The sequence below is a fragment of the Sapajus apella genome, unplaced genomic scaffold (assembly GCF_009761245.1).
Source record: "Sapajus apella isolate SASKATOON/1434 unplaced genomic scaffold, GSC_monkey_1.0 scaffold9, whole genome shotgun sequence".
In the NCBI taxonomy this organism is placed as follows: Eukaryota; Metazoa; Chordata; class Mammalia; order Primates; family Cebidae; genus Sapajus; species Sapajus apella.
This window is the reverse complement of record NW_022436949.1, coordinates 22,120,431-22,129,441: the sequence shown is the minus strand read 5'-3', so window position 1 is coordinate 22,129,441 and position 9,011 is coordinate 22,120,431.

The following is a 9,011-nucleotide window of genomic DNA, read 5'->3' as shown; positions in this document are numbered from 1 at the left end:
AGTAAATATTTTTAAATCCTAAGAATTTACCATGTATTATGAAAAATTAAAAGACATTAACATTTTTAGTTTACAAATGTATTTGTTCATAGTCCAATGTGGGAAATAAAGATATATTACAGAGCAGTTTTTATCATGCTGCTGAGCTAAATCAGATATACTGCCATAATTGAAGTGTATTTTGCGCCAGAAGATGTACTTTTTCTGTTTTGATTAGTGATATATGAACCAGTTAGCAGCTTGCTTCATAATTACACTGGCAGTGAAAGATGCTTATTTGACTCTATCAAATTTCCAAAAGTAGCTTTACAGTCAACTCATTGGGAAATGCTAATTTGACTAAAATCTTTGAAAAAAATTGAGTGAAAGATAGGACAGAGGGTTGTGTTAAGATGAACATAATACATAATCAATAATTTAAAAAAAAGCCCCTTAGTCATGGTGTACAGTTGAAGGCAGGAATTGTTGCTTGACTATACGTGAAACATAAATAAAGCTGAGAAATAATAAAATAGTAATTTTTGTAAAATACCTTATAAATTTTATACCCATTGTTAAAAGTTCAAACAATATCATTTAACAAATAAATGATTTCCTTCAACCTCCATTTCAGTGGTCCTACAGCTAGTGGTCACAATTTTTTAATTATTACTTTTCGATTCCATCTGAAAATGGAAACACCTGGAAATATTGGGCCGGCCGGTCTGCCTTCCTTCCTTCCTGCCTGCCTGCCTTCCTTCCTTCCTCCCTCCCTTCTTTTCTTCCTTCCTTCCTTCCTCCCTCCCTCCCTTCCTTCCTCCCTCCCTCCCTTCCTTCCTTCCTCCCTCCCTCCCTTCTTTCCTTCCTTCTTTCCTTCCTTTCTTCCTCCCTCCCTCCCTTCTTTCCTTCCTTCCTTCCTTCCTTCCTCCCTTCCTCCCTCCCTCCCTTCCCTCCCTCCTTCCCTGCCTACCTTTCTTCCTTTCCTCGTCTCTTCTTCTCTCCTCTCTCCTTGTCTATTTCTTTTTCAGAGTCTCACTCTGTGGCCCAGGCTGGAGTGCAATGGCACAATGTCAGCTCACTGCAACCTTCACCTCTCAGGTTCAAGCAATTCTCGTGCCTCAGCCTCCCAAGTAGCTGGGATTACAGGCATCCACCACCACGCCTGGCTAATTTTTGTATTTTTAGTAGAGATAAACACCTGACCTCAAGTGATCCACCCAACTCGGCCTCACAAAGTGTTGCAATTACAGGCAAGAGCCACTGTACCTGGCCCAGTATTTCACATTTAAATTAATAAGACACAGAACTGGTATATATAAATTGAACATAGCCTTCTCCCCATCTGGTTGGTACTGAGTATTCTTTATGCATTTATGGTATCTGATTTACAAATACTATTACATCTCCTTTACCTTAAAACCTATACTAATTATTCTCTATTTTCTCATCCAGATACCTTGTCTGCCCTTTTCTCCCTTGCCTTATGCCTTGGGTCAGTGTTGTTTCAGGACTGTACACTGGGGGTATACCAGGAGGAGATGGAAATCAGGGCATGTCTCCTCTGTCCCCTTCCTGCTCATTGCTGTGTCACTGGCATTAGCTGTGACCTTCCCCAACTACAGGTTCTGCTGGGCAGTGACTCCCACTGGGTTCCAATGAAGCCTCCTGCTCTTGGCTTTTTAGTCCCAGGGCCAATAATGGTTTCCCATTGTTGGAAGTCTCCCAGCACCTTCATATTCCCTGTCTGTCTCATCAGTTCTGCCCATACCTTGGTTAAGAGTTCTTTCATTAAAGACTTAATTTTAACTCACTTAGGGTAAATTTTTTTCTTTCTGAGAACCTGACTGATATGACAATTTTGAAAACTAGCCCAGTGCTTTGCATTCTAAAAAGCACTGGTGCCAACAATATTCTGCTTCCATTAAGGGTTCTCATTAAATAACGCTATGATATAGGTGCGGGGGGTGGGGGTTCCAAGATTTCAGGTACATTTCAACCAAGGCTGAAAGTTTGGAATTTTAATTTTGTGTTTTCACTATGTGCTAATAGCTCTCAGTTTGTATCTTTTGCCCAGATCTGTCTCTTAAATTGTTGAACTCCTCTGATTTCTTTGCTCTGATATTCCACGAATACTAAAACTTCCAAATGCAATGCCAAATTCCAGTTCATCTTCTTCTATGCCTTTTAAGCAACTTTATCAGCCTGCTTCCTGTCTGTATAAAGTAAGGAGCTCTTTCGTAAAAAAAAGAAATTTAAAGACAGGATCTTACTCTGTTGCTCAAGCTGAGTGCAGTCACATGATCACGACCCACTGCAGCCTCAAACTTCTGGGCTCCAGCAATCCTCCTGTGTCAGCCTCCAGAGTGGGTAGTACTGCAGGCAGGTGCCACTACACCTGCCTATTTATTTTTTATTTTTGTACAGTTGGCGGTCTTGCTATGTTGCCTAGGTTGGTCTCAAACTCCTGGCCTCAAGAGATCCTCCAACCTTGGCCTCCCAAAGTGCTGGAATTACAAGTGCGAGTCACCTTGTGTGGCTCAGAAATCTCTTTACAATCTGAATATTCATGGTCTCTGTTAGTCCTGGGTGGCCATACTTTTGCTGACTCAATTCCTTTAAGAATTTGGGGGGTTTTCTGTATATCAGACTTGATTTTGCTCCATGCTCCAGAAGACAAACCCATGATTAGTTTCAAGATAGGCTTTTCTTCTTTAGGTTTCCTTATTGCTAGTTTGAGGTCAGGCTTCCATGCAACTTCAGTTTTAAGCTTTCAGGATGTCATTTTGTTCAGCAGTGGAAACACCAATTTAATTCTCTAGAAACCTTTAAGATGTGTCTTACAGCCATACTTTGATTTGATATTTATCCTTAGCTATTTTTTAAATTTTGAGTATCTTTTATTTGCTTGAGAAACTGGAAATAAGAGATAGCTTATCTTCCAGATCGACAAATTTTAAACCTCTATAATTCTCTAAATTCAGCTTGCAAATTGGCCAGGGGTTTCATGAGTCCATCTCTTTCTTCAAGTGCCTTATTCTACACAGCTAGTATAAACCAGCTGACACTCTCAATCTTCTGCTTGAAATATTCTTACTCAAATCCAAAAGTCCATCAAGTTATTGAGTGAACTATTTTTCCAGCTCCTGCAGGTGATTCTTGTACCACGACATGACATGGATTTTTTAGCTTCTATAGCAGTGTCTTCAGGATTTTTCCCAGTCTCCTGCAATTGTTTTCTTGCTCTTTTTTCCAGCCTCCACTAACAATTTCTTTTCCATCTGCCACGTAATCTTGGAATCAATGTCACATATTCAGAGTGCTGTTATGGCACCATCCCAGTTCTATACACTGTATAATGCTGTGTAGCTGCCTTTCACTTGTCTGTGTCTCTTACTGGACAAGCTCCATAAGAATGGCAAGAATGTTCCCAGTCCCTGAATCATAGTAAGTATTCAATAAATATAAATAAATAAATAAATATGGTGATTCTTCATTCCTACAGACCTTTTAAAGGTGTCATTGCTTAGTTTTTCCTAATCTCTATTACCTTAGTAATGAGTACTCTAGTTCAGGTACTCTCTTCTTAACTATTCTCTTTACTATGGTACCTATTAGAGTACAACCTGTACACACATGAACAGTGGCTCTTATTTGAAGCAAAATCTACCCATCTACAAAATGTGACACCTAAAAAAGATTCTTAATGTCTGTATGAATCAGCGTTCTCATCTATAAAATAAGGATAATAGTGGTACTTACGTGATTGTTGTCCGGATGTTTGCCACAGAGTAAGAATTCAACAAATGGTGACTATTGTTATTCTTTCATTTTTGCATCCATACAGAACAAACTTGTAACACAAGCTGCTTCTTAAAAAAAATGGGTAGCTGGGGAAAGAAGTGGAAAGGAGACTTGGGTTTTTTGCTATACATATTTTTTGTAGCTTTTGAATAGTATACCATCTGCATATATTACCTATTGAAAACAATGACTGAGTTGAGCATGATGGCTCACACCTGTAATCCCAGCCCTTTGAGAGGCTCAGGTGGGCAGATTACTTGAAGTCAGGAGTTCGAGATCAACCTGGCCAACATGGCAAAACCCATCTCTACTAAAAAATACAAAAATTAGCCAGGCGTGGTGGTGAGTGCCCGTAATTCCGGCTATTCGGGAGGCTGAGGCAGGAGAATCATTTGAATCCAAGAGGCAGAAGATGTAGTGAGCCGAGATTGTGCCACTGAACTCCAGCCTGGGTGACAGAGTGAGACTCCCCGTCTAAGAAAAAAAAAAAAAAAAAAAGAAAAGCAACACTGCCTGATTTAAAAAGTACTACATGTATGCATGTTCATTTTAATTTCTATTATTAATAGCTTGCATGACATATTTTAAAAACAGCAAGAACAACTTGGAATAATTCATCCATGACAAATTTAAGATAGATTTATTTTTGTTTTTTAAGATTTTAAATAAATCTTAAAAAATAAATCTTTTTAAGATTTATTTTTGTTTGTTTAATAGCAATTAAACAATAAGTTTTCTTATGGGGGCAAGATTTTACTGTGGCATGAATACTGCTTTTAGTTATAAAGGTTTTCATTACGTTAAGGAGAAAATAGTCACTAATATCAATATAAGTCCACATAATTCTGAACAGCATACATGTGAGGTTTCACTTAATGGTAAAGTGTATAGTGGAGACAATGTTTAATCATTCCACATGAGTACCCTCATACAAATAAGCAGTATTTCACAGCTTGCAGTTTATCTCACATGCTTGCGGGTGTGGAACCCTAGCCTGAAAGCATGCAATAAATAAATGTTTGTTTAAACTTTATGTTTCCCTTCACACCTCAAACAGGTTTTATGACAACAGAGTTTTCAGATTGCTCAAGACCTGATATGTGAACCACACAGACTTCTGAATTATGCAGTAAGATAAAAATGGGTATTGGTAAAATCACACCAGCCTTTAGTGGGGAAAAAAATCGCTTCCTCTGTAGAAATGTTTAACTTCTGAAACCAACTGATTCTGTTATTTGATGTTCAAGAGACCTCTAAATCAATGCATTGACCAGGCACTTATTAATCACCCTCTCTGTGCCAAGTATTGCGCATTTGATTAGCAATTAGTTGCTCTGTATTCCATTAATTCTCTACAACCTTTCTCTCTCTCTCTCTCTCTCTCTCTTTTTTTTTTTTTTTTTTTTTTGAGATGGTCTGGCTCTGTTATCCAGCCTGGAGTGCAATGGCATGATCTTGGCTCACTGCAGCCTTCGCCTCCTGGGCTCAAGCCATCCTCCCACCATAGTCTCCCAAGTAGCTGGGACTGCAGCGCACACGTCACCACGCCCAGCTAATTTGTGTATTTTTTAGTAGAGACAGGGTTTCGCCATGTTGTGAGGCTGGTCTGTAACTTCTGAGCTCAAGCCATCTGCCCCTCTTACCCTTCCAACCCGCTGGGGTTACAGGCACGAGGCACCACGCCCGGCCAATGCTACTTTCTTCATCTACTTATTTTGTACTTCAATTTCTTCATCTAAAAAAATGGCACTTTTAGATTTCTTGCCATTCATTTATCTGCCAGGAACATTAGGAAGTAGCACCTGTTTGGGGTGCAGGATGAATTAAATGAATTACCTAATTTTTGTCAAGACATCTTAAACGATGTCAAAAGACAAGATGTGATTAATTTCTCTGAATATTCCATGAGTGCTTGGAGAAAACAAATTTGCATTCTTTCTTTTTTGTGCCCACAAAAAGTAATGATGGACTGGAAAAAATATGTGAAACATATGTTGGACAAAACGCTGCTATCCCCAATATAGGGAGACTGTATAATCTGACCTCAGTTTTTTTTTTTGTTTTTTTTTTTTTTTTTGAGACGGAGTTTCGCTCTTGTTACCCAGGCTGGAGTGCAATGGCGCGATCTCGGCTCACCGCAACCTCCGCCTCCTGGGTTCAGGCAATTCTCCTGCCTCAGCCTCCTGAGTAGCTGGGATTACAGGCACGAGCCACCATGCCCAGCTAATTTTTTGTATTTTTAGTAGAGACGGGGTTTCACTATGTTGACCAGGATGGTCTCGATCTCTTGACCTCGTGATCCACCCGCCTCGGCCTCCCAAAGTGCTGGGATTACAGGCGTGAGCCACCGCGCCCGGCTTGACCTCAGTTTTAAAAGTAGGCAGAAGATAGGAGCATCAGATCCTTCAAGGAGAAATGTAGGTGATCAATAAACATGAAAAGATTATTGATTATTTGCTGTTTTTTCCTATTGTTTTCCCATTCTCTATTTTCCTGATTTTTGGAGTTATCTTTATTACTTCCTTTCTTTTCTTCTTCTTTTATGTAGCAACCACAAGCAGTCTTTCTTCTTAAAAAAAAAGACAGATAAACCTGTAATATATTTATGATACTGAACATAGTGTTTTGAAATACACATAATAGTGGAATGGCTACATTGAGCTAATTGATATATACATTACCTCACATAGTTGTTATTTTGTGGTGAGAACACTTAAAATTTACTCTTAGCATTTTTCAAGAATGCAATATATTGTTATGACTAAAATCAATGTATTGTACAACAGATTTCTTGAATTTATTTCTTCTATCTAACTGAATTTTATTACTTTTGACCAATATCTTCCCCAACCACCCTTTCTCCAGCCCCTGGTAACCATCTTTCTACCCTCTACTTTTTTTTTTAAAGATGGAGTCTTGCTATGTTGCCCAGGCTGGAATATAGTGGTATGATCTCAGCTCACTGCAACCTCCACCTCCCAGGCTCAAGCAATTCTCCAGCCTCAGCCTCCCAAGTAGCAGGGATTGCAGGTGCATGCCACCACACCAGGCTAATTTTTGCATTTTTTGTAGAGACAGGGTTTTGCCACATTGGCCAGGCTGGTCTTGAACTCTGGACCTCAAGTGATCCGCCCGCTTTGGCCTCCCAAAGTCCTGGGATAACAGGTGTGAGCCACCGTGCCTGGCTCTACTCTCTACTTCTACAGAGTCAGCATTTTTGTGCACTGAATAACATAAAATATATAAGGCATTTTCTTTTTATTGAACATAGTTAGAAGTTACCCTGAAGCTATCTCCATAGGTGACCATGAGACCCAGGCTTGGCCAATCAGACTATTGAATATTCTTGGTACCATGATTTCTCCAAGAAAGGACATCTAATTAAGCTGAGCCAATCAAACCCATTCAAAACTAAATTCAAACTTTTTCCTGGGCAACCAGGATGGAAGTGTTCACTTTTCTGCTGTGAGTGGAGCTGTAAGGATGTTAACGTGGAGCTGGTACAAGATTTTGTAACCTCAAAGAGAGAGGAAAGAGCCTGGTTGTGGTAGGTTTATGGCCAATCCTGATGGATACCTGTTAACACACACATAAAAATTAGAATGTGCTACTCTCTAATTGTGGAGCAGTAAGAATTTCTTCTAATGGTAATAGGGCGGTCCCTTGAGAGCCTGAGAATCTCTGACCTGTCTGATTCCTCAGTACAGACAGGCTACTAGGAGCTTCATATCTGAGACACACTGATGTGTATAATACTGACCTCACAGGGTTTCTTTGCTGGCTTAGTGGTCAAAAGGAAAACAGTGTCAGTAAATTCCCAGTTAACATGCTTGCTAGTATTTGAACCGAGATCAGCCTTTGTAGTCCAGTCTACTTTAGTAACTAAAAATGGGGCCAACAGAGAGGAAAACAGAACTTAGAGGTGAAGGACTGGGTCCTCTGGAGACTGGTTCGTGATCCCCAGGGAGAGTGTCCATTTTCACTAGTTCAAGGCTGTTTTTATTATTTTCTTAACTTCAATTTATCCCATGATGCACATAAAGTTAATTTGGGCTGTGCCAGACTCCCTGCTGCTTTTCCAGAATGGCTGATGAAAGTTTTCCACTCTTTGTTTTATAGATGAGACACCTTGCCAGTCAGCAGCTTTTGTCTCTAATCGGGGAGCACGTTCCAGGTCCTAACTTCTGTTAGCTTCATCTATAATCTTGCATGAACATGAAAATATGGTCCCAGCTACCCACCCATATTTCTAGATCTGATAGCCTCATAAGCTGTTGGCTTTCACTCCCACTGACCATTGTGGTTTTGGCCTAACTCTTCACTTCTGGCATCCAGAAATGTTTCCTTCTAGTTTTCATAGTTGCTTAGGTTTTAAAAAAATTTATCTAGTATTTTCCTGTGTTTGGTCTGTGGGTGGATGGGAAGCCCTTCTGAGTCAAACCAATCTTTCATAGTAGCTAGGAATTTAATTATACTCAGTATTCTATGCCATCTTTTCTCTCTGCCTAACAACATTTTTTCGGTGGGGAGGGGGAATTTCCTTCTGGAGGCTTCTGTCTTTCAGCTTTAGACTAGTAGGCTGGATGGGATGATTTCTAGACCTCCTGTAGGGCCTTCGCTGCATGTCCTGGTAGGTGTAGCCAGTGCATCAGCGAACATAGTCACTGCCTTGTCCTCCTGGTTCTGACTGCAAGGGCTTTTCAGTTCACTGACTCTGTCTTGTCTCTGTGCTCTTCCTCGGCTGCATGAGGCTATATCCAGTGCCCCCTTTGCCATTCAGGGCATTTCCAGAGGCTGTTTAAGGTCTGCTGCCTAGATGCCCCCTCCCCTTCTTCTGCTCCCTCTCCATGATGGGCATGGGGGAAATGCTGAGATCTGGCAAGAAAGGGCAGCACAAGCTTCTTCTCTGGAGATCTCTGTCCCACTCCTCTGACTTAATCAAGAGAGATAGAGCCTAGGTCCCCTCCCGGGAGATCCACAGGACCTGAACCCTCTTATTCCCATTCTTTTCCTCTATCTCCCAAGTTTGGGGAAATTTTCTTTAGTGTCTAGGGCATGAGAAACCAACTCTTGGAGCATATAATATATTCTAAATTTTATCCCTGTCTTGCCAGGTCCTTGGGTTTTGCCTGAAAGCTAAGAATGGACTCTTTTGTTCTCTGTGTTCTGCTGTGTCATCCTTTCCCTGAAGTGGGAAGATGGAATGCCCTGCTGCCTGAGCTGAGGGAAGG